This window comes from Equus asinus, chromosome 17 (genome assembly GCF_041296235.1).
Source record: "Equus asinus isolate D_3611 breed Donkey chromosome 17, EquAss-T2T_v2, whole genome shotgun sequence".
Classification (NCBI taxonomy): Eukaryota; Metazoa; Chordata; class Mammalia; order Perissodactyla; family Equidae; genus Equus; species Equus asinus.
The window spans coordinates 303,161-330,474 of NC_091806.1; the positions used below are offsets into that span (position 1 = coordinate 303,161).

Consider the following 27,314-nt stretch of genomic DNA (forward strand, 5'->3'; position numbering starts at 1 on the left):
CATAGAAGGAAACTACCTCAACATAATAAAGGCCATATACGACAAACCCATAGCCAACATCATACTCAATGGGCAAAAACTGAACCCCATCCCCCTGAAAACAGGAACGAGACAAGGATGCCCTCTATCACCACTCTTATTTAACATAGTACTGGAGGTCCTGGCCAGAGCAATCAGGCAAGAAAAAAGAATAAAAGGAATCTAAACAGGGAGGGAAGAAGTGAAACTCTCGCTGTTTGCAGACGACATGATCTTATATATAGAAAACCCAAAGAATCCATTGGAAAACTGTTAGAAGTAAACAACTACAGCAAAGTTGCAGGGTATAAAATCAATTTGCATAAATCAGTAGCATTTCTATACTCCAGTAATGAACCAACAGAAAAAGAACTCAAGAACACAATACCATTCACAATCGCAAGAAAAAGAATAAAATACCTTGGGGTAAATTTAACTAAGGAAGTGAAGGACCTATATAATGAAAATTACAAGGCCTTTCTGAGAGAATTGGATATGACATAAGGAGATGGAAAGACATTCCATGCACATGGATTGGAAGAATAAACATAGTTAAAATGTCCGTTCTACCTAAAGCAATCTACAGATTCAATGCTATCCCAATCAGAATCCCAATGACATTCTTTACAGAATTAGAACAAAGAATCCTAAAATTCATATGGGGCAACAAAAGACCCCGAATTTCTAAAGCAATCCTGAGAAAAAAGAACAAAACGGGAGGCATCACAATCCCTGACTTCAAAACATACTACAAAGCTACAGTAATCAAAACAGCATGGTACTGGTACAAAAACAGGTGCACAGATCAATGGAACAGAATTGAAAGCCCAGAAATAAAACCACACATCTATGGTCAGCTAATCTTCGACAAAGGAGCTGAGGGCATACAATGGAGAAAAGAAAGTCTTTTCAACAAATGGTGCTGGGAAAACTGGAAAGCCACATGTAAAAGAATGAAAATTGACCATTCTTTTTCACCATTCACCAAAATAAACTCAAAACAGATCAAAGACCTAAAGCTGAGACCTGAAACCATAAGGCTTCTGGAAGAAAATGTAGGCAGTACACTCTTTGACATCAGTATTAAAAGGATCTTTTTGGACACCATGCCTTCTCAGAGAAGGGAAACAATAGAAAAAATAAACAAATGGGACTTCATCAGATTAAAGAGCTTCTTCAAGACAAATGAAAACAGGATTGAAACAAAAAAACAACCCACTAACTGGGAAAAAATATTTGCAAGTCATATATCTGACAAAGACTTAATATCCATAATATATAAAGAACTCTCACAACTCAACAACAAAACATCAAACAACCCAATCAAAAAATGGGCTGGAGACATGAACAGACATTTCTCCAAAGAAGATATACGGATGGCCAAGAGGCACATGAAAAGATGCTCATCATCGCTGATCATCAGGGAAATGCAAATCAAAACTACACTAAGATATCACCTTACACCAGTTAGAATGACAAAAATATCTAAAACTAATAGCAACAAATTTGGAGAGGTTGCGGAGAAAAAGGAACCCTCATAAACTGCTGGTGGGAATGCAAACTGGTGCAGCCACTATGGAAAACAGCATGGAGATTCCTCAAAAAATTAAAAATAGAACTACCATACGATCCAGCCATCCCACTACTGGGTATTTATCCAAAGAGCTTGAAGTCAGCAATCCCAAAAGTCCTGTGCGTCCCAATGTTTCCTGGAGACACTTGTCATTCTATATCGAGTACTTTACTAGGGAAGTGATACAAAACAGGACGGCAAGTTTGGCACACATACTTGCCAAAACAGACAACGCTGATTTGAAGAGAGAGAAGAATGAAACAGATAGAAGGAGCTGTAGGTGCAAAAGACAATGTAAACTCAAGAAGGCTAAGTTAGAGATTAGCTGCTCCAGTTCCACCTTTCAGGGGGCCTCAGCTACGCTCCAATCACTGGGTTCCATGAGATACCCTCGCAGACATTCCGAAATACAAGCTTTTTTACCTCAACTAGCTGAGGGGGGTGCTGTTCCCTACAAGCAAATATCACCCTTGGCTAAGTCAGCTGACCCCTGGCTGGCTTTGCATTTCTGTGAACATAGAATACTGCTGTCGGGGAGGAGGGATGAGAATGGTCTCCTGTGAGGGGTCAAATGTTCTGAGAAAATCCAAATTAGTATGCTAACCTTTCCAATAATACACTGCCTTTTATCCACCAAGTAAGGCAGTTAGGCAATGAATCAAATTAAACAAGATATCAGCTACTTAAAATCTACTCTGATGATTAGCTTCATACATGAATGTGAAACAAGTTTATGTTATTTATTTATTACCGTGCATTTCATGCACAACAACCTTAGATTTGGGCCTGCAAAATCCTGAAAACACAGCATCCATTTGCTATTCACAAATTACTAAAAATCCCAGATGGTAAAGCCTTTTAAATCTAGCGCAGGAAAAATCAGTGTCTGTCTCCTGAGCAAGATCCCAGGGCTGTAAAACAGGCTGGTGGTGTACAAAGAGCTCATAAAACTGAGTAAACAAAGCACCAGCAGGCGCTGAGGCAAAGCACATTGAAAGACTGCTCTCAAGCCTCGTGGACGAGCGAAACCATGCAAAGTCGGGAGAAATGAATGCTTTCAAAAGAGAAGGACTTTTTGTAGGGATTGGATTTGCTCTGAAGTCCTTCAAATCTTGCACAGAAAATGGGAATGTTGAGGGAAAACCCTGTGGAGACGTCACCAAGGCCAGCACTGGTCTGTGCACATCTGTAAGACTCCTGCAGTTTGCAGAGTTGATCAGCCTGTAGCTCCCACCACACATTCTGGGAAACTAATTCTCCAAACTAAATTCTTCATTGTTTCAGATTTTTCCAGTGATCTTGCATAAAATACCACTATAGTTTTACTGAGTTTATTCTTCCTTTAGTTTACTCCAAACCAATGTCTAATGTTTAATCTCTAAAGAGAAAAACCTCATGCTTTCCCAGGTTGTCAATCTTTAAGTAAACCAAGTGCCTCAAAAGAGATATCTAGAACAGCAAAGGGCACTTACGTAGCTCACACTGCAACATAACTCAGTCTTTCTAAGCGAGGTGCCCTTGCAACTGGTGCTGAAAGAGCGGTCGCTTCATCTCCCTTTGCCATTTACCTTCTGGAATGTCTGTCCAGATACCTTAGATTAGGCTATGAATAAAATAATATGCTAAGTATTCTTTTTTTGGGGGGGGGGGGAAGATTAGTCCTGAGCTAACATCTGCTGCCAATCCTCCTCTTTTTGCTGAGGAAGACTGGCCTTGGGCTAACATCTGTGCCCATCTTCTTCTACTTTATATGAGGGACACCTGCCACAGCATGGCTTGCCAAGCAGTGCCATGTCCGCACCCCAGATCCAAACTGGAGAACCCCGTGCTGCCAAAGCGGAACATGTGAACTTAACTGATGTGCCGCCAGGCGGCCCCATAAGTAAAATAACATGGAAGAGTCGAGCCGTCTTGACTTTCATGTTGAGACTGCAGAGGGTCTTGTACAAGGTAAATGACCAATAAATAGTCACCATTTTGTCCAGCTGTAGAAGACACCTTTGGAGCATCTGTCCGGCACACAGCCCCTTCTCTCCCAAACGCCCCCTCCTGAAAACATGCGGTTGGTTCACTACCTGTCCCCCCATTGCTGACTGGCCGAAGAGTGAACACCTGCTCCAGGGTGAGCCAATCACTTCTGGCCTCACAGCAATCAGGTCATCTCTGGGCCACAGAGCACTTCACTTAGCTGTGTGTGGGACACTGAGTTCTGTGCTGCCATTTCAGGTTGGCTATTTGTCCCACGAACCCAGAGAAAGTTCTCAGATAAACATAAAAGAGCAGACGAGAGAGAAGCAGACATGAGAGAACTTGGGGGTAGAAGAAAGGAGGAGAGAGAGACAGAGACAGACGATAGAAACAGAGAGGGCGAGCCCTGGAGCTGCTGGCTCTTCTCTCACCAAGCCCAGCTGCACTCTCCCTTCTGGGGTTCCATGATACACCCCTGAAGGGTTCCCTGACAACCCCCATCTCTCAGCTAGTGTGTGTTCCTGGCGACCAAGGACGCCGACCACGCAAACCTTTTGTATGATAGCAAACCACGCCATGCCCCCACTGTGAGGGAAAATGTCTAACTCTCCAGTGGAAAACTCCACTTCTCCACCAGGGGATTCTCCTTTGAGTTGGAAAATATTTATTTTCATTTTATCCCATTTTTGCATCTATTTGTGAACAGTTCAGTACAGTCCCAAACACCTCATAACATTTTCAAATTCACTTTTTCTTGAAGACATTTGATGAGACTTTACTATAAATCTAGAGCAGAGATTCCCAGCTGACACTTCTGACCGCAGTGTGGGGAGGGCCCAGGAGAAGGTGCTGCTGATGCCCCTGTCCCGCACCTCCTGCGGTCAACCGCAGCACACCATCAAGAGGGCACGGGGAGGGGCCGGAGCCAACACGCGACACCAACAAACGCCACCTGCGCTCAGATTTCTCGGCCCTGTGCAAGTTTCTCTTGGCTTTCTCTTCTCTCTTCAGTCTCAGTGGGTATGAACATGAGCCTTGGGATCTGCCAGACCCAGGCGAAAATCCCAGCTCTGCACTTACTCACTGTGTGACTTGGGCAAGCTGTTTTACCTCTCTCTCAGTCTCAGTCTCCTCGCTCATGAACTCCCTTCCTCACACAGTCGATGGAAGGACTACAGGAGACAGTGCACTAACAGGGTTAGAATAGTGCCAAGCACACAGTAACCATTAAAACTAACTGACTGTGCTTTGCAGGTATGTGTGACCACGTGACTAAGTTCTCACCAATGGAATGTAAACAAAAGTAATGCTCTATTTCTTACAGAGAAAATGCTGTGCCTCCACTCCTTCCCACCCTCCCTTTGGGTTGGAGCGTAAGGAACTGGTAAGCCAGCTTCCACCGTATGAACAAGGGACATATCCTGGGAAACAGCTAAGCAGCAGGAGGAAAGAACTCGGGTCTCTAGAAGGCTTCAAGCAGGAGAATCACCTCCTTTCTTTGGAATAGTTACGAGACAGAAATAAACTAGATTGTCTGAAAAGAAGTTGGCTACTATATTTATTAATCATTACCACAACTGCAGCAACAAAGGTAAATATTTTAAGAAAATGCTGACGAAATTCTAAAGTCTAACTGTGTTTATATAAAAAAAGTGAGCCCACAGCATACTTATTATCCATGTCCATTAAATTGTCAAACATCCAGTCACTCTGAGAAAGATGTCAGGACATCTGCACTTGCTATCTTGTCTATTTTTAAAACTAAATCTGATCATCTTTTAATGAAGATTTCTTGCAATTATATAATCAACTAAACAACCTAGCCACTGAAATTTTACCTGATTATCTATTGTGTTAAAAATCAGAATATTCTGCATGTCTTCTCAGGGAAACAACAGAAAGAACAAACAAATGGGACTTCATCAAACTAAAGAGCTTCTTCAAGGCAAGGGAAAACAGGATTGAAACAAAAAAACAACCCACTAATTGGGGAAAAATATTTGCAAGTCATATATCCGACAAAGAGTTAATCTCCATAATACATAAAGAACTCACACAACTCAACAACAAAAAATCAAACAACCCAATCAAAAAATGGGCAGGAGACATGAACAGACATTTCTCCAAAGAAGACATACGGATGGCCAATAGGTATATGAAAAGATGTTCATCATCACTGATCATCAGGGAAATGTAAATCAAAACTACACTAAGATATCACCTTACCCCCATTAGAATGGCAAAAATAACCAAAACAAAAAGTAACAAGTGTTGGAGAGGTTGTGGAGAAAAAGGATCCCTCGTACACTGCTGGTGGGAAGGAAAACTGGTGCAACCACTATGGAAGACAGTGTGGAGATTTCTCAAAAAGTTAAAAATAGAAATACCATATGACCCAGCCATCCCACTACTGGGTATCTATCCAAAGAACTTGAAGTCAGCAATTCCAAAAGTCCCATGCACCCCTATGTTCATTGCAGTATTATTCACAATAGCCAAGTCATGGAAGCAACCTGAGTGCCCATCAACTGATGATTGGATAAAGAAGATATGGTATATATACACAATGGAATACTACTCAACCAAAAAAAGAATAAAATCATTCCATTCACAACAACATGGATGGACCCTGAGGGAATTATGTTAAGTGAAATAAGCCAGACAGAGAAGGACAATCTCTGTATGACTCTACTCATATGAGGAATTTAAACATGTAGACAAAGAGAACAGATTAGTGGCTACCAGGGGAAAGGGAAGGGTGGGGGGTGGACACAAAGGGTGAAGGAGTGCATCTACAACACGACTGACAATAACGTACAACTGAAATTTCATGATTGTAAACTATCATAAATCAATTAAAAAAATCAGAATACTCTGAGATAGTCATATACCTATAGCAGTACTTTATCAACGCTATCCAGGAGAAATGGCTAACCAGCTTGTGAAAAAGCCCCAAGGCACATTTCTTACTCAGAAGCTCTCTAGATAAGTGATCATTCTCAACCTAATAGCAGCGAACAGTTACTGTACACAGACTTGCACTGCGCCATTGGCCTGAGCCTTTCACATGGATTCCTTCATTCAATCCTCACAGCAATGCGAAGGTAGAGACTCTTAATATCCCATCTTACAGGTAGGAAAGCTGAATCTCAGAGAGCTGAGGTTACTAACCTAAGCTAGAGAGGGTAACAAGGCATTTGACCTTGCGCAGTTCACTCCAGAGCTTATGTCCTCGGCACATGATATACAGGCAAAGGGATTCCACCCACAGGCTGTGCAGAACAGCCAACACCAGTGTATCCGGGATGTAGATTCTACAGTCATCCATCCTGGGTGCCAAGGCTTCGCGTTCTGCGGTAGGGATGACCAGAGAGCTGGAATTCCCCTGGGCTCCCGGGAACTCCACATTGGATGGAAGTGCACACAGGAGCTCAGCAAGGTTGTGCGAACGATTCCCTGACTAATGGACCCTCCAACAGTCTCCTCCAACGTCTTCCAGATGGAAATTTTGCACCTTTCCCAAAGACATTAATCCCACTGAGGGCCAGCTCCTCAGGGTGTTTGACAGGTTACCTCATGAATTCTCCCAACAACACTTGGAGTAAGACGTCACCATCCCCGTGGATCAGTCAGACTTCCACGGCAGGAAGCCGGGAGAAGCAGGAGGAGGCTGAGGAGGGATGATAAACGGCTGAGGGGATTTGCTGGGAGGCCTGCAGACGCAGCGTCCAGAGGCGGGGCTTCCAGGGACAAGCCCACAGCCCCACCCAGGAGCCCGGACGCTGCAGAAACGCACACAGCCGCACCTGTGCTGGCCCGGAGACAGGCAGTCGCGCCAGGTGGCCACTGCTTCTGGGATCCCCAGGGTCTCTGACTGGCTGACTCTAGCTCGCACCCAGAACCTACCCGTACGGAGTCACGGAAAAGTAACTCTGAACTTTCCCGTTTCTGAGGCTTAGGCAGGCACACATGGAAAGCGGGCGGAGGAAATGGGGTTTCCGATGGTGACTTGCCTAAGTGGGACGTGAACTCAGTGTCTGTGACTCTTGAGCCCCTACTCTTTCCACAGCACCACGCTGCCCCCACCTGCTTCCCCTCCTGTTTGTTTCCCTGTCTTGGTGGTTCTCACACCCAGCTTCACATCTGGGCACGGCCACCCGACACCTCGTGAGTCAGACTCTCCAGGGCCCGCGTGATCCACCCTTGAAGGCGCGCCACAGAGACCCTGAGCGACAGCCAATCTGGGAACCCTCACACTTGCTTCATCTTCTTTCTTGGCCCTCAGGAGCTCAGGGCCATCACGCCCCCACGTGAAGCATGTCGGCCTCCCTCTCCTCTCTGGCTATGTCCACGTCCTGTCCTTTGCTCTCACGGCTGCCTGACCCAATTCTAGAAGTCCTCGTCTTTCTGGTGAGCATCTCAGAAGCCTGAGTCCAGTATTGGTGTCCCTAAAATCTGGCTACTTTAGAGACAAACAGTCCTGGGATTCTAGAAATACGCCATTCTCCACTGTCCCAGTCAATCCCTGCAATGTACACTAATAAAAGCTCCTTCTGCAGTTTCTTGGCCCAATTGTGATCGTCAATTTGCCATAAGCAGTCAATTTCCAAAGCCTCCCTCAAAATCCACTCTTATTTGATGCTGCGTCTAGAACTGTCCTCTGTATAAACATGGCACCAGCACAGGAATTTCCGAAGCAGAGAAATGAGTCCCCCAGGTGCTAGCAGGGGAATACAGAACTTCCTGGCGGGGAGTCACTTCCTCTTGCCTCCAGATTCTGAGGATGATCAGAGCGACATTACTGAGGGCAGCCCAGGATGGCAGCGGTGGCTACAGTCACTCCTAACACGAGTCACCCCACGTCCTGGCTATAAATTCCAGCAGCAGCAGGTGTGGCTCCAAAGGAACAGCTTCTGCAATTAAAAAAGTGACATTTTAATGGATTATGCAGATCAGCTCAGGCTCTAAATCATGTCCCTCCTGACTTAGATGAGAGCAAGAGCACAGGCCACGCAAGAAGAGACAGCATAAACACTATGAAAGTTTCACCCCCCGTGACCTTCCTATACGCCACTGACAGCGGAACATCAACCTTCACTTCCAGAAAGGCCCTTTCTGCCGCCTAACAAAGGCAACAGTCCATCCTTGTAACAACATGTGAGCTTGCTTGACTTTGTGCTTCTTGAACATCACAGATGTTATCTGATGTGGTCCCATTGTTACTGGAAATAAAATAGCTGTCCTTTTTGGTAATGGAGCAAGAAATGAGAATAAAAGGGGAGCCAGGGCCAGGCTCCCTGGAGGTGAAACGCACACACAGAAGCTACAGTGGGGCTCAGAAGCTCGCTTTGCTATTTCTGCTTGCAAATCATGCAGGGTAGGCTTGGCCTTTCCTGCTACAGCTAAGAAAACAAGGAAGGAGTCCCTGTCCGTAAAGACTGAGGAAGACAGAAGTGCCAAGTCATTACAAACACAATGCAGTGGCATGGAAAATACTGGAAGAACAATGGAAACCAAGTAGTCAGGGACTCTGCACTGGACAGTCACAGTCACAGAGAAGGTGGCATAACCCGCTGGTCTCAATTCAGAGAACAAGCCACCCCTCAGTTGTCAAAGAGTTGAACTCTCCCAAAGAGACGATAGAATCAAAGAGCTGAATGGAAGCTGTCTGCCTCAGTCTTCTCATTTTACACACGAAGCAATGGGAGCCAGAAGCTAAAGGACTTGTGCAAGACCACACAGTGTTACACATGGAATAGTGCCCCCCAATTCATGCTGCAGCCCTAATCCCCAGTGTGACCGTATTTGGAGATATGGCCCTCCCCACGGAGGTAATTAACGCTAAGTGAGACTTTAAGGATGGGGCCCTAATCCAGTAGGACTGCCGTCCTTAGAAGAAGAAGAAACACCAGGGATGTGCACACACAGGAGAGGCCACGGGAGGACACTGTGAGAAGGCAGCCGTCTGCAAGCCGAGGAGAGAGGCTTCAGGAGAAACCAACCCTGCCAACACCTTGATCTTGGACTTCCAGCCTCCAGATCTGTAAGACAAAACATTTCTGTTGTTTCAGCCCCCTGGTCTATGGTATTCTGTTATGGCAGCCAAACAGACCAATACACACAGCAAGGAAGTTGGCTGGCCCACAGCAAAGCCCAGGCTGCCCCTTTCTTGGAACGCTGCTCTTTCCCTTCCTCATTCAGCGAACAGATCTCAAAGAGATTGGCAAGATGGTGGTGGGAAATATCTGTGTGCACAGTAAAGATACCTATTCTTCATGTCACTGTGACACAGGGCGATTAATGAACGACTAAATGAAGAGCCGGCTAAGAGCAAGTGTGGTGGAGATGGAGGGGAAGGATACGAGCGACATCTGGGTAATGGAGGAAAGCATCTGGCCCAAAGCCTCGGGGAGGCAGAACAAGGACAATGAACCCGAGTCGACACTCAGGTGTAATTCCTCAGCTCCAACACTCTGTACATTATACTGTAGTCATTAACTTTTCACTTGTCCTCTTTTATCTGCAAGGAGCCAAGCAGAGCAATTCATTTCTCCTCCTCTCCTTGCCTCTGCTTCCTTTGGAGGTTAAGCGTCTGCCAGGCAGTGAAGTGGGAAGTGTGCGGGAAGAGCAGAGGCCAGTGCCTGGGGCTCCTCACTCCAGAAGCCACCAGGCCTTAATGGTCACATGTTAGTAGCATGCTGCAGTGGACAATGCAGAGGCTGGAAAACCAAAAGCTAGACTTCCCAGATGCCCTTGCAGCTGGGGTTTTGTGTGTGAATTAAGTTCCGGCAAGTAGATGCATTACACGAGAGGGTGAGCTGGAGTGAGTCACGTGCAGAGGAAGGCGGGGTGCAGCACACCCATTCTGCTGCCGTGAACAGTGCCCACAGCAGCGTAATTCTTGAACCATCAGCCAGGGTAAGAGCTTCATGACTATGCAGAGGTCCAGTTCTTCAGATGGTTTTGGAAGTTATTCCTGAAAGTTCAGCCTGGAGTCTATTCTTTAGCCCTCCCAATGACTCAGCAAGCTAATTTAGTACTAACACTTACAATAAATCTCACTTCTGCATAAACTAGCTGGAGTGGATTTAACTGTCTGCAACTAAACCCTAACAGACAATACAATGAGATTTTGCTTTGAAGGAGCCCTGGTTTGTGCCACCAGTTGAAGAAGAGGAACTAAGAGTTTAGTACTTACTCTGATCTAGGTATTATACAATCACACCATTCAATCCTCACAAATATCTTGGAAAGTAGGCATAACTAAATCCCTTTCACAAATAAGGACTTAGGTCACACAGCTGGTAAGCTACTGCCAGGGGTCAGACTGAGAAGTGAAAACTGTCTACACCCACACAGCTGTCTACACTAATGTGACTAGTCAGCTGACTTCACTGACAGTTGGAATTTACTATTCCACTGTCTTCATCAATATGACTTTGCTCTTCCAGGAAACTCTTGGCCAGGAAGATAAAAGCGGGAAGTAACTTTATTATTCATTTCAGGGACTTCCCAAAAACCTACTTAAAATTGCCCCATTTTTCAATGGGTAGCATCAAATGACTACTGATACTCCAAGCCCCTCTGAAACTCCTGCCTTGCTGTGTCCACTAATCTTAAACTATTATATTTTGATCCTCGCCCAATCCTAATCAAGAGGCCCCCAAAACCTCATAAACATCCCAATTTTACTCTCCGCACTCTGAGACACTCAGATTCCATCAAGATGGTGTTCACCTGACTGAAGGAAGCAATAAGCTCAGCCTTGTCTTAGCTGCAGGTAATCTGGTGGTATTTGGGGGAGCCAGCATTCAACAAGACCCAAATCTCCTTGTGTTCTCTCCACTATGCCTTACTGCCAAACCTGCAATTGGGTATTTTCCCTAGAAATCAAGCTGCTCTGGGGTTGGGAACAGAACACTGAACAGGGCTGGACCCATTCCTTCCAAGGGCCCCTAACCCTTGGGAGGCTCTTCCCAAGCATCACGCCCACCGTGCTCCACTGCTCTCTCTCTGGGCACTGGCCTGGGGGAGGAGGGGCTCCCGCAACAACTGGACTTGGGCATGGGTAGATGTAGGAAAGCAGAACTCCAATCTCAAGATAAGTCTCATTTCAGAGACTCTTCAAACATTTTCCTTCTTCCAATGGGCCCAAATCTGGGTGTTTTCATAGTTTGGATGTAGCAGGAAGGGTGATGAAGCAACCCGTCGGCTCCGCAGAATATCAGATGGTTTTCTAATGCCAGCGCCCTGCAGCCCCATCATGTGCTGTGAATCAAATCCAGATGAACTGAGGCTGCATTGAGGGGGTAATGTGAGGAGACAGTACTCACACGGCTGCGTCCAGCCTTGACTCTACAGCTCACGAAGCACCCTTCTATGCAGTTCTGTCGCTGGACGTCACATCAACCCAGCTGGTCCTCACTTTACAAATAGGGAAACTGAGTGTCCCCTTCTCCTTAAATGGCCAGCTTATAAATGGCAGGGCCAAGACCCATCCCAGTTTCCTAACTTCAGATACAGAGCTCTTTCCAGAACACATCCACCATTGAGCGGGGGAGCAGAAAATGAGCAAACATTATTAGAGTTGGATTGCCTCGGTTCAAATCCTGACACTGCCACTTTTAAGCTGTTACATTTCTTAACTCTCTCTGCCACAATTTCCTCATCTGTAAAATGCAGATAATAACAGAACTCACAGGGTTGCTGTTTTGCTAAAATTATGTGTCATATTCCATATATAATGTACCCTAAATAATGCCTAGCACATGGTAGTTGCTCAATAAATATAAGCTATTATTATTGTGGAGGTCAAACATTAGAATCTTTCACTTTGCCACTGAAATATTTTGTAGTCTTGGGATCATATTCCCAGATGGCAAAAATCTGGCCATTAAAAAAAAACCCAGAACTGTAGCTACAGGTGGGAAGGATCCAAGAGAAGACGCCTCTTCACTAATTGTTACAAATATTGCTGCATTAACCTCCTAGAGAGCACAGATGGTGAGAGAAAGGAACTGTCCCCGCTGGTTTGCTCAGACCTGAAACAACAGGAGGACGAGGAGACACAACAGGTGAAGGCTCCATTTGATGAAGTGGGAACAGCCGACAAGCGGAGGGAGACAGGGGAGGGGTGCAGAGCGGATGCGGGAAGTGCCCAGATTTACAATTTGCTAAATTTACCACAGATTTGGAATACAGTGTAAATGAAGCATGGGAGTGTCACATCACAGGGCTAGGAGGGAAGGTTGTGCTGGCAGCAGAACGTCGAGCTGGCTGGCAAGAGGAGAGAGACAGAGTTCACAGCTGCAGAGTCTGAACCTTCGCTGACTAAGCTCAGATATCAGGCATTCGCCCAAGGTTCTCCTGACAACAACGAATGAACTTGAACGAGCAGAACCTTCACTTCAGAGAGTTTTGTGCATGGGGTGCTTTGTTCTTTGTAATTTGAGTACTTAGGAGGGAATGGCAGAGAGATGTGAGGATGTGTGACAGAAGGACAGGGCTCAGACTTCGATTCCTGTGCTCTATGATTAGACCTTGACTCCACCACTTGTGAGCCATTTTGAAGCAACTTAACCCTCTGGGCCTTGTTTCAATAATCTGTAATGATTCCTATTTGACAGGCTTCCTATGAAAATGAAACGAAATAACACATGTAAAGTGGTTCACGTCGTGCTCTGTCTAGAGCAGGCAGCAAATGATGGTGATGGTGAAGATGGAAGATAGCAGAAAACTTCTGAAATCAGAAGGGGAAAACTTACATGATTAGGGAGACTTCAAAATAATCCTTTAGGCAGTTTTGAAGGCAGAACTTTTGCGAATGTTCTTTGAGCTGAAGAATGGAAGTTGCTGTACTCTGTGACGGTGCCTGCTGCGTATCAGAGCAGCAAGCCAAGACTCAGTGAGAACAAGTAAACCATTGAAGGGCTACATTCACAGAACTTACAGGGGAGGAAAGCTGGGAACAAACACTGAAACCACTATTGAAATCAACCAGTGTAAGCCCTGCCGTATCTGACACTGTCCGATGACTTGTGGTGGCCGAGAGAGGAACTCCCAGGAAAAGGAACCCTCAGGAATAAAGTTACAAATACACTCAGAAACATTTCACTTTATATGATAGGCATATTGTGGAAGGTGTAGGTTATCAATATAATTGTAGCAAATAGATTCACATTGTAAAGGTACTAAGTCACTTATTTAAAAGAATCTCGAGGTGTATTCCTTTGTAAAAGGAAAGGGAAGAAGTAGAACCACTTTGTAAAACTATTTGACTGTCTGACAGAGTCTATCAAAGCTGAAAATATGCATCTCCTATGACCCAGCAATCCCACTCTAAAAATATACCCAAGAAAAATACGTACATATACAGTAGAAATGCTGATATATGTTCACCAAAAGACATGTCACAGAATGAAAATTAGCAGGAAAATTCATAATAGATAAGAGAGAAACCACTCAAATTCCCATTAAGAGCCAGATGGGTTAATAATTCTAATATATCCATACAATGGAATATTATATAGCAATGAGGATGAAAGAATCACAATGACGCATACCAACATAGATGAATCTCACAAACATAATGTTGAGCAAAAGAATCCAGACACAAAAGAGGAAGTGCTCTATAGGCCCATTTACAAAAATTTCAAAAACAGTCAGAACTTATCCATGGTGGGGTGACACACTGCTTAGAAGAGAGCATAGGGATATTCAGGTGGGCTGGTAATGTTCTGTTTCTTGATCCAGGTGCTGGTTACATAGGTGTGTTCATCTGCAAAACTTCATCACACTATATACCTAGAGTTTGTGCATTTTTCTATTGTGTATGTTATACTCCATACAAAGTTTGCATTAAAAAAGGAGAGCTCAACTAGCATTTACTATGGCTAGGAACTTTATCTGCATAATCTCATTTAACCTTGACAGACAACTGTATGAGGTTAAGTGTTATCCCCATTTTAAGACACAAGATGGCCAAGGTTCTAAGATTATTACTTTTTCAAGGTCAGAGAACTCACAAGTGGTAAATCTGAGGTTTAGACTCAGGTCTCACTGACTTAGAAGCTCATGTTCTTTCCATGAGACCACATTATATTCCACGAAGCATGCTGTGGTAAGAAAAATAACTATTTCTTTCATATATCTGTATCTGGCATTTTTTTGTTAGCTTTCTTTAACATTTAAAGTGATTAACATCAAAGGATTAAAGGACTAAAGGATTAACATCTAAAGGATTAACATCTAAATCCTATTAGTTGTCATTTTTTGTGTGATATTGTAAATAAAATACTAAAACTCCATGACAAATGGCACCCAATGAGACAAGCTCTATGGTCAACTTGAGAAACTGGAAAGGGCTACAGAGGAGTGGTACCCGAAGACAGACCAGGGAGGATCAGATTCAGACATCAACAAGTTTCCTTCACACAGAGGGAAAATGGATGATCTACAGAAGCGTTAAAAGCTTTCAATGCAAAACTTTCCATAAACCAAACTGATAGCCTTTCTCCTTGTCTCTGAAGTTCCTCTCAGAAACTGAAGGTGGTAACACAAAAATCCCTGATTAAAACTGACTTCTCATGAGTGACGGGATGTAGCTCTGTCCAGAAGCTAGAGGAGCAGAATCTCATTAGGAATCAGGCCTCAGCAATAGAACCACTGGTGTAGCAAGAGGAAGAAATGAAGATTGATTCATGAAGTCCAGAAGGTTAAGCTCTGCAAAAGCAAGATGCAAAGTTCTGCGTGAGCTTCTCGGAAAGTCCTCCCTCTCCCGAGGTTCTGAGATCTTTCTCTGACTGTGTGCTTAATGAGGCTCCCTCTCTTATCTTTTCTTCTCATATCATCTTCCTCTCTTCCTCATCACTGGCTTCTGGGATCTCAGATTCTCAGGTGGGCTCTGAAACCAGAGGATCTGGGCTCAAATCTCAGCTTTATCACTGATTTACCACGTGACCTTGGGCAAGTACTTTACGTTCTCGTGCCTCAGACATCTCATCTAAAAAATGGAGAAGGTGATAATAGGAGCCACATCATGGAGTTGCTGTAGTCATTAAATGGTTTAATACAGGTAAGATATTCAGAATAGTGCCTGTACACAGCACTAAGTAAATGTTAGCAGTTGTTAGTATCATCAATTACATACAACATTCTCCATACATAAAACTCCCAAGAAAAGAAAGAATTTTCTTTCTTTTTTTTCAAAGATTTTATTTTTTCCTTTGTCTCCCCAAAGTCCCCCGGTACATAGTTGTATATCCTCCGTTGTGTGTGGGTCCTTCTAGTTGTGGCATGTGGGACGCTGCCTCAGCGTGGTTTGATGAGCAGTGCCATGTCCGCGCCCAGGATTCGAACCAACGAAACACTGGGCCGCCTGCAGCAGAGTGCGCGAACTTAACCACTCAGCCACGGGGCCAGCCCCAAGAATTTTCTGTCTTGATAACTGCCGATTATTTTCTTCATAGTACTTAGTATCTCAAATTATTTATATTTATTTGTTTGTCTTCAGTCTTCTCCCACAAAAATGCTATCTCCATGACAACAGTGAACTCACCCTTTTTGCTAACTACTCTATAACTGGTTGCCAAGTACAATCCCTGGGACACAGAAGGCTCAACAAACATTACTAGAATAAATGAACCACAATTACAAGTCTCCCTCATTATCTAAATTATTTCAATCTCTGAGAGTAAAGAGCAAATTGGTACAGTGAGAGATACTGTGTTATGCAAATGTTTGATTCCTGATTTTCTGATAGCACCAGTAGCAAGAGTTGGGAGAGCAGGGGGTTTATCTGAAAATATATTTGTAGCTATTTGATTCCTGAGTTGGAATGACAAAAGATGTCCATATTTGAAAAGAATAGCAAACGAAGGCCTCACTTTTTCATCCCTGGAAATTTCTGCAAGCAAACAGGCCTTTCCAACAGCTTCTGTCCATTTTCTCTCTGTGTCCCTGCTCCCTCCTTTGTACCACTCCTTATCCTGACACTTGGAGCATAATCCCTGGGAGAGAGAGGACAGCGACGATTCAGCACCAAGGACAGCAGCACTTGGGCTGGAGGCATTTTATGGTTCAGAATACGAGGAATGCAGACGTTTGGAGTTAAGGAAGACGCTCATATAAATCCCTTTATTTTGCTATGACCTGCATTGACTTTTAAAGGAGAATAATTCACGTGGTCTTTGTTTGCTTTATTGATGTGGAATGAATTTGACTAAGTTTTGAGTGCCTTTATGTGCCAGTTACTGTGTTGGGGGCTTTATATATACTTTCTCTCATTTAATCCTCCTATCAACACTATGAGAGCACTGGACTTAGAGCCAGAAAGCTCTACATTTAAATCTTAACTCCATCTTGGGAAGTTACTTCACCCTGCTAAGCCTCTTTTCTACCTATAAAATAGAAATAGTATCTCCTATCAGTCTGGAAAAGCCAGTCTAAAACTCCTATTTATAAGAAGTATCTGTCATCCTATCTGTAAGATTGGGATAATAACTGAGTACTGTTGGCTGAGTGGGAGAAAGGGGGGACACAGTGCTAATGTATGAATGAATGTGCCAAATTTGTGAGATAGTGAGAAGATTACCAGGGAAGGGTGAAGGATGGGACACAGAGGGTTGAATATGTGGGTGGGGAAGAGAAAGAGCCAGGTTTCAGAGGGTGTTGAAAGCCAAACCAAAAACTTCAGATACATCAAAAGCCTTGGAGAACTTCTCTAATGGCCAGGACCATGCTTTCCATTTCTTTCTTACCCCCAACAGTAGCTATCATAGGGCTGGCAATAATAAGTGCTTAATAAATGCACATTCATCAAACGAATGGTTTTGATGAAGCTTAGAGAGCAGCTAATGGCCTGGGTGGCAACCAAAAATATTACAATCTGCTGCAGCTACAAGTTAGATCTAACGAGGAAGTGGAAGCGAGATAACTCTGAGATCCTACAAGTTGGTCCAAAAACTAACTGCACAAAACCAAATGGAGAGACCAGGATGTTCGCTCTGGTTTCAGGGAACAGTAAGCCTCTGCACATAACATCCTCTTCACTCATTCAATCAACAACTATTTACTGAGCATCTATTATGAGCCAGACACTGTGCTCAATAAACCACAGGGCTAGGATAGACATGGCCTTAAATAAAGCAGACATTCTAGAGTGGGAATACAGAACCCCTTTCCCCCAAAAAACACCCAAATAAATAAACTATAAGCATCCCTCATCACTTAAACCTCAGAGAGTTTGGATACGAGTCTGGATAGTGAGGGATACCACCCAGTACATTAGCTGTTCTCTGAGCTTCATCAAAAGAGTAATAATAGTTCAGATGCTATGGATTTATTTCATAAGTAATTAAATCTACTCAGTTCCTGAGTTTGGATAGAGAAGTCTACTTACTGAAATAAGCTGGATAGAGACAACAGCCAAGAGGCTAACATGGGGGAAAAGAAATGAGGATCTTTTCTATGCAGAATATTAAGTGGGAGTTTCTCTTTTAATTGCTCAGTGCAGTGGTCCAGAAAAGAAAAACAAGCAAAAAAGGCTCTAAGTGTTCATATTTGAATCCAAAGAGCTATGAGCTTTAGGGTCAACCACTACATTTCCTCACAGGGCTCTTGAGAGTCATGAGGGTGAAGAATCAGCCCTCCTACGTCCCTACCCTCACAGGTTAATTTAAGAAGAGGACTAGGGGCTGTGAGTGGGTCTTGCAGGGAGTGTACTGTGTGTGCAGAGTCCATCCCCTCCCATCGCCCCCTTTGCAGGAAGGGAATGAGCACTTTCTCACTGTGGCAGATCACCTCCAAAGATGGCTGCCAACAATTCCTCCCCTCCCTGTATGCACATGCTCCATCAAGATGTGGACTCTCTTTCCCTTCCCCTGAATCTGGGCTGGGCTTGTAATTGTTTTGACTAATAAAATGTCATGGAAGAAGTGTTCCAGGACTTCTGAGTCCAGGCTTTAAAAGCCCTGGCAGCTTCTGTTTTCTCCCTGGGAAGAAGCCAGCTGCCATGTAAGAAGTCCAAGCACCCTGAGACTTCCATGCTATGAGGAAGCCTAGCAATGTGGAGAGGCCACGCAGAGGAGAACTGAGAAACCCAAATATACGGTCCCAGTCGAGCTATCCAAGCTGTTTAAGTCATCTCAGACTAGTCATCTCCACCGTGACCTGAGGAATGGGATACATCAAAAGGGTATAAAAGGTCCAGTCAGCTGGATGCTGAGTAAGGTAAGCCCCACATCATATTCCAACTACAGCACAAGCCACCATTGAAAATTCTCCTCTCAAGGTAGCCATGGGTTCAATCTTGACAGAAAAGATTGAAAAGGGGAAAGAGGAGAGAGTGGGTTTGGGGTAGGTCCTGTGGGGTGGTGGTGGAGACAGAGCGTATGGGGAAGCTCCCTGGAGGGCCCCTAGACAACACTAACATGTTTCACGTCATTCCCAGTCCCATTAACAAGAGTAACTTATGGGGTTAAAATTAATCCTTATTGACCAGAAGTCCACACTATGCTGAATGCTTTCCACATACGATCTCATTTAATCCTCAGAAAGGATGCCATAAGATCCCCATTATTGGCATCTCTGTTCCATAGGTAAGGAGACCAAGGCTCTGAGAGTTTACGTGACTTCTCCAGGATCACACTGACAGCAAATGACAAAACTGGGATTTGCGTTCAGGCCAGTCTGACACCGTAGCTCAAATGAACATCACGATCTGGCAACTGTAGTGCAACAGCTGTTACTCCAATCACATATTTAAGTTCTAACGTACTTTTATTTTGTGTGACACACTTATTCAACACAAACTTCATTAGTAATTTTGAAGAAAGATTAAGAAAATATCAAATGTATCTGTACTGACAGAATACTGCCTTGTTATGTTGTATTCTTTTTATATTTTAATTTTTCAAAATTTATTTTTGTAAGGTAAATGGGAAAAAAAAGGAAAGTCTTAATAAGTAGGTTGCAACCCTCCATCCTTAGAGATACTAAGGAAAAACAAAATGAAGAAAGAAGATGTTTAAAAAGTGCTTTGGAGTTTTTACTTGAGACTGCAATAAAGATTCTAATTCTTTTTTGATTATTTTGCAGGACCAAGAGTGTTTCTTTGAAAGTGACATCATACCTAAATGTGGCCACAGACAAGTGGGCTTTATATGGGCTGCAACAATGGCTTTTTAGTTTTCTCAAAAAGCATGTCAGGGCCTGGCCCCATGGCCAAGTAGTTAAGTTTGCACGCTCCACTTCGGTGGCCCAGGGTTTCACACATTTGGATCCTGGGCACGGACATGGCATGGCTCATCAGGTCATGCTGAGATGGCGTCCCACATAGCACAACCAGAAGCACTCACAACTAGAATATACAACTATGTCCTAGGGGACTTTGGGGAGAAGAAAAAAAAGAGGAAGATTGGCAACAGATGTTAGCTCAGGGGCCAATCTTGGAAAAAAAAAAGAATGTCACTTGCTTATTAATAAAGTTATATATTTAGGTGTGGCAATTTAAGTTACTCTTTGAATGTTGGGGCAGCATATTCGGCTTTACCTCAGGATTGACTGTTACCCACTTTGTGCTGGGCAGAATTCTAAGTGCTGGAGACACAACAATGAAGTTTTTTAGAAGTCCCTGCTCTCAGGACATTTAGGTTCTATTGGGGAAAAACAGTTGCACAAGACACAAAAGTGGTAAGTTCTATAAAGGAGAGAAAGTAGATGATGTGCTGAAGAGTGCCAGGCCACCTGAGATTGAGGAGTCAGGGAAAGCCTCTCAGAAGAGGTAACACTAGAGCTAAAATCTGAGTGTCAAGCAGTGGCCATGGAAAGATTTGGGGGAAGAGATTACAGGCAAAGCGAACACCAACTGCAAGGGTTCTGGGGTCAGAATGAGGCTGGTGTGTTTAAGGGATGGGAGGAAAGCTACTGTGGCTGGAACATGAGATGCAAAGGGAAGAGTTACACAAGGCAGGATTAGAAAGGAGGCAGGCATTAGTCATAGTGCCTTATGGTCACTATAATGAATTTGGGTTTTGTTTTCTTGAGATGGGACACTATTAGAGGCTTTTAAATGAGAGAGCAATATAATCTGAGTTTGGTATCTAAAAGACCCCTCGGCCTTACTTGTGAAGAATGAGCTGCAGTGTTGGGCGCACCAAGGCAAGAGTGGAAGCAGGACAACCCGTCAGGAAGTTATTCCCATGACAGCAGCGTTCACGACAAATGAACACAAGGAGCGGCAGTGGAGATGCTGACAAAGGAATGGAATTAGAAGCCATCTATACTGAGATCGAAAGAACGCATCTGGGGATACAACTCAGAAGCTGTGCTTTGGGCAGGTTAAGCTGAGCTGGGGATTAACTGGGAAGCAAGGTGGCAGGCAGGGTGCTGGCACTGCATCACTGGCTGCCACTGGTGCCCCCTATGCTGCCGTCCAACCCAAAGATCCTGGGATCCTAAGCCCCTACCTCACGGATGTTGTAAGCAAGTCCAGTAACTTCAGGGGTTGTTTGTCTATGGGTGAAAGAAGACCTGACCTTTTTAAAGTGACAATTGTGAAGCTGGGTACTTGAGGGTTACTGTAAATATTCCATAAGAACACGGTTACCCTTTGACCTTGTTCCCAACACAGCCACAGATGAAAAGACGTTAGTACCCATGTAAATCCAAGACGATAACCTCAGTCCCCATTACCTGTATTTGCTGAGCCCAAATGCTGGCTTCACAGTCCATGCACAATTATAGCTTGCTAATTTGCTGTTTTTCTGTCTAGCCAGAGGGGTGACTCAATGGTCATAAGGATTTATGAGCTTCTTTTGCAGAAGAAAAAGAATGCCTTTAAGGAAGTTACAACACCTGGATGACCCAACCTCAGCTGCCAGCGACACCAAGAAGTCTAGGGGCTCAAGGTCTTATCCAAAGTGAAAGAAACATGGACTTCTCCTTTGTTTCCCAGAAACTCGATACCCCAAGCCCCTGAACCCTACAAAGACCCTCTGCTTTCTTCTTTTGTTAAGGCAGATCTGAGAGAACCTGCTCTTCTGCCTTCTTGTTTTGGCCAATTCGAATAAACCTTTCTGTGTCTCCAAGCACCACCGTTTCAGTGATTGGCTTCTACTGCACATGGGGCACAGACTTGAGGTTTAGAGGTTTGGTATCAATTGCATCCTAACTTCTGACCTCTGAAAGTGGCCTAAGAAGGCCACTAATACTCCTGACAACAATCCCCAAGGACTAGATGTATGTGAATCTTTTTACAACAGAGCATAGTTCTCCTTTCTTTGAACTTAATAAAGAACACATTTATTTCCTATCAAGATCGCTCTGCTTCAGTATTTGACTACTATTAAAAGTGATGTGAGGGCCGGCCCAGTGGTGCAGTGGTTAAGTTCACATGCTCCGCTTTGGCAGCCCATGGTTCCTCGGTTCGGATCCACAATGTGGACCTATGCACCGATTGTCAAGCCATGCTGTGGCAGATGTCCCACATATAAAATAGATGAAGATGGGCATGGATGTTAGCTTAGGGTCAATCTTCCTCAGCAAAAAGAGGAGGATTGGGGGCAGACATTAGCTCAGGGCTAATCTTCCTAAAAAAAAAGAAAGAAAAAAAAAGTGATATGACTATAAATGCAGATAAATTATTCACAGCATGGCCCACCATGTTACACATCCTTCCTTCTCCCAGGAAAGCTTCATGGGATGAGAAAGGTGAAACTCAGCAGTGCACTGGGGAGAAGCAACATGCCAAAGTGGCTCCTTTCCAGATTTGCAACACAATCAAAATGCAACCTGGTTTTTGGAAAAATTTCCATTTTCACTGGCCACTTATCACCCTCATTCTCCAAAACACAATTTCCTCTCTGTGATGCCAACTGGAAAATCTAAGGCACTTAGAAACTCTTTGAAGGTCCAGAAAGCACTTCTATTGCCAACCACCTTTGAAGAGAGCCTGCAAAGGCCCCGATTTACACGTGTTTCTGCCAGTAAGGAGCTATTTGGCTACATATTAATTTATCTCTAGCGGGTCTAGAGAAGGAAAAGAGGACATGTTGATACTGAGAGTGTCCTTTTGCACAAGCCCTCCAGGGATTCTTAAAATTTTCCTAATACCATGCAAATCCCCAGTCTTTGTGTTGGTGGAATAACAGGCTTATCTTCCATGAGTGGATTTGGCTTTTCCATTAGGAAAGGAAGAATATTTGTTGGGTTTAAGCTAACAAATCCATTAGTTTTGGGTTTCTTGGCAAGGTGGCTTACTTGAATTGGGTTCAGAATAAAGCACATCCATACATTTTTTAAAAAATTTTAATATCAGAGGTCACCCGTTACAAGGAAAAAAACACACAGATTAATTTAAATCTGAGGAGTTGAAGGAAGGCTTTTAGGAACTCAGACTCAACAAGAAAGGGAGCGAATTAAGTGTGGAAACCAGGCAGGTCTGGAGGCTCCAGAAGCAGCCTCTTTGGCAGTGGTTCTCACCCTGGCTGCACCCTGCAATCATCGGGGGAGATTTTAAAGCTTTTAAAGAATATTGATGTCTTGCCTCCATCCTATGAGATTCTGATCTAATTGGCCTGGGATGGGACTGCTCCTGTTGGAGAGCTGCTGTTAGAAACGACTGCTCTCAACCCAGGTGCCCATCAAGGGGCGAACAGATAAAGAAGTTGTGATATATATACACAATGGAGTACTACTCAGCCATAAGAAATGATGAAATCCAGCCATTTGTGACAACATGGATGGACCTTGAGGGTATTAGGCTGAGTGAAAAAAGTCAGAGGGAGAAAGTCAAATACCATATGATCTCACTCATAAGTAGAAGATAAAAACAACGACAAACACATAGCAACGGAGATTGGATTGGTGGTTACCAGAGGGGAAGGGGGGGCAGGCAAAAGGGGTGATTAGGCTCACATGTGAGGGGATGGACTATAATTAGTTTTTGGGTGGTGAACATGATGTAACCTACACTGAATTCAAAATATCTTATGATGTACATCTGAAAGCTATATAATGTTATAATCCAATATTAGTGCAATAAAATAAAAAATTTTTTAAAATAAAAAAAAAAGAAATGACTGCTCTCTAATCATCTTCAGTCCCGTAGTCAATGGGCTCAAGACTGAAATCCTGGGGAGGGAGGTGCTATCGGCCTCGTTCAACCACAAGCCTGCCCCTCGGTTAGGGCAAGGCAGGGCTCCTGGTCACCAGCCCGGCCGGACTGTGGCATCGGGGAAGATGTATTTCCCAAAGGAGACTGAGGTGCTGTTAGGAGAGCAAATGGGGGTTAAACAGCCAAACTGTCAAAATGACAATTCTCCATCATCTTTTTTCCTGATATAAAGGCATAATTTAATTGTTACACAAACCCATGGAAAACAGTCCCCATGAGTCTGGAATTTTGTGTTTTACCTAGATCATCCTTTCCAACAGGGCAGGAACTCAGAGAGACAGATGATGCCCCCTAGCATCGCAGGAACGTGTGCAGTCAAGTTCACCATCCTAGACGCAGCTCAGATGAAAAACTCACCACTGCTGCAACGAGTCCAGCCCCAGCAGAGGGACCAAGACGCTCTGTGCTCACCTCCACGAACTGGAGGCGCGGGTCAGACAGTGAGGACTCTTGTTCTTTCTATCTTTAAATTAGAAATTATGACAACTGCATGGATTCCCACCAAAAGAAAACACTTTGTTTTCCTGACGATGAACAAAAGTTGCATCATCTCCTCTCCCGCCTCTGCGTTATTACTGCAAATACTCATGTTAACCAAGCTGAAAAACAGTTACTCCAACTGCACTGAAAACTACCCACCGCGATGACTGGTATTCGTCTGACGGCAGTGCTGCAGGCAGACACAGTAATGACACAGGACGTGAGACAGCTTTTGATAGGAAACATTGTACCCATGCCTGGGACAATAAAATCTAATACCGCTAAAGAAGCGGAACTAACACAGTGACCTGTGCGGCACAATTACCACAGCTGTTGACATCTCTGATTGTCTCTGAGATTGTTTCAGCATTTGAAAGGAAGCCAGGCTTTCCCTGAGCAGCTCAAACAACATGAGGTAGAACCAAGCCCAAGACCAGCACCATGTGAAATTCCATTTGGGGCCAGATGAGAGACAGAAAAAGAGAGAGAGAGAACCTCTTTAAATCCTGCTGCATGTTAGCCATACCTTAGTCTTCATATCTCTTCTCTTCAGGGTCCAAAGATACCCTGAACGCACTGAAGTGAAGTGCAGAATTGTGTCTCTCTGGGCAGAAGCACCAGAAGTTCCTCTGATTATTTTTTTTTTTTTGAGCAAGATTAGCGCTGAGCTAACTACTACCAATCCTCCTCTTTTTGCTGAGGAAGACTGGCCCTGAGCTAACATCTGTGCCCATCTTCCTCTACTTTATATGTGGGACACCTACCACAGCATGGGCTGTCAAGTGGTGCCATGTCTTCACCCAGGATCCAAACTGACGAACCCCGGGCCACCCGGAGTGGAACATGCGCACTTAACCACTGCGCCACCGGGCTGGCCCCAGGCCCTCCGATTTTTGAGAGGTTTGGTGACCCACAACAAGGCTTAGCCCCACAGCTCTACACTAAGTTTCCCTTTTCCTCCTGCCTGTTCTGACTCCCTTCCTAGGCCTCACCCTCTACACGTAGGTCTTGTCTCTGAGTCACGTGAACTTCTGACAGAAACCAGATCCAGCACTTGATGCTGTGTCCTCTTTCCCTTCTCAGTGGTCTGTCACCGGTCAGAATCAGAGGGACCAGTGGCCTCAGATAACCTCACGGGCCCCCCACTTGAGGGGAGGAGTGTCTTTAGAAAGTGGGTTGACACCATCCTGTCTTCAGACAGCAATGGCCCTCAGAGATTCTGATTCCTTAGAGAAAAACAGGTTTTTGTGTAGAAAAGTAAAATGTGAAAAGTGTTTTGTTGGGGAAGGACGAGAACTTTAGGGTTTTTTCCTTTTAGTTTGGGCCTCAAAAGTACTCCCAGATTCAAAACTGGCATATACAAGAAAATAGCCCAATAGGAGCTGCACTCAGTCAATCTTGGCTGGTTGGAGTGTTATACGTTGTACATTCCAGATCCTTCTTCCCACGCCCCCCACATTAACGTTACCCCTGCAAGTTCCTGTGTAGCCCTTTACTCTTTGGTCTTGCATCCTATTATTGCACCGTATGAACAGTGAAGGAACCCAAAGGATCAAAAGCCCCGTGGGACCTGCTGATGGCCAGCTCACAGTTTTCACGCGGCATCCTACGGGGTGGGAAGTAACACTGACGGTCCCTCAGAGCAGGATTCCATGGAGCCTCTCTCCACGCCTCCACTTGTAGTCATTAGTCTCTACTCAAAACACAGGGATCTAACAACTATCATGGACCAGGCACTAAGCCAGACACAAAGATGTCAAGTACAAATGGTCAGCTCTCAAGAAACTCAGAATCTACTTGAGACCTATCCCCCGGCTACAGTACAACATAACAAGTGAAGGGACAGCTGGGAACACAGCGCTTCAGTAAACTGAGGAGGGAGCAGCCTGGCTCTATTTGCTAGACCAGATCTTTGCTATTCAAAATGTGGTGGATGAGGGCGGCCATCCCCCCGGGGCTGTTAGAAATGCAGACTCTCAGGCCGCACCCTGGACCTGCTGAAGTGGAATCTGCAGTTTAATAAGAGCCCAGGTGATGTATGGACACACTGGAGTTTGAAAAGCTCTGTGTTAAATGTCAACGAAGGCAGGCACCTGAGGCCCCGCTGATGTCCCTAACTGCAGCTGCAAGCAGAACGTGCCAGGAATAATCAGGGGAAAACACTTTCCAAGCTTGGAGGCATCTGGATGCAGGAATCAGAAAAAGCTGGCTAATTAGAAGTAAATTAAGTAGTTCTATCACCTCCCACCCCAGGCTCGCCTCTTCATGGCCTGGGCCTTCGATAAGATAGACGGATGACAGCCGGCGCTCCCCAACCTTCTGAGCTGCCTGCTCACTCGAGTCCTGTGTTGTACTATTAACGGCAGAGGCGGGACTGGAACCTCACTCTAGTGCCTTGCCCTAGGGAGACGGAAAACTTGTAGAGGGTTATGAATACTGACTCGAGAGGCAGAGAGACCTGGGTTTGAGTTCAGGCTTTGCCACTTATCATCTGTGTGTACGTCTTTGAGCAAGTCAATTGATTTCTCTTAATGTTTCTCAAATTCTACATCTGTAAGAAATAGTACTTATCAGAAAGGGTGTGATGAGAATTTATTGAGAACTGTTTATAAATTGTCTAGATCCTTGAGCGCCCGGCAGATAGGAAGAATCAAGTCCTCACCTTCATTGCCGCCTGGACTGTAGGGGAGCGAGAAATGAGCTCACATTGTGTGAAGTCCGGTTTCAGGTGTATCTGTCCCGGGAGCTCCCGCCACTTCCCCACGGCCACCAGCCCAGCACTCGATTTCTCAGTTTACTTCACAGGGTTGTCGTGAGGATTTAACAACACAATGAATGTGGGAGTGCGTTATAAACTGCAAAGTGCTGTGCTAATGTTTAGAGAGATTGGAAAAAACACCAGATCTACAGTCAGGACCGAGTTCAAACCCAAGCGCTGAGGCGCACAAACTCCACAACCTGGGAGAGCCTAGTCACACTCTCCGAGCTGCTCGAGCAAAGGGAGATAAGAATGATATTCCCAGGACCCGCCAATAGTCGTGAAGTTCACACGCTCCGCTTCAGCAGCCTGGGGTTCACGGGTACGGATCCCCGGCACAGACC

General features: G+C 44.6%; 1 protein-coding gene across 2 annotated transcripts in view; it reads right to left on the minus strand.

The window, feature by feature from the left end:
- The window catches only part of KIAA1549L (KIAA1549 like), a 267,475-nt gene that overhangs the window by 131,924 nt on the left and 108,237 nt on the right, over window positions 1-27,314 (minus strand). The gene's annotated exons all lie outside the window — the stretch shown is intronic.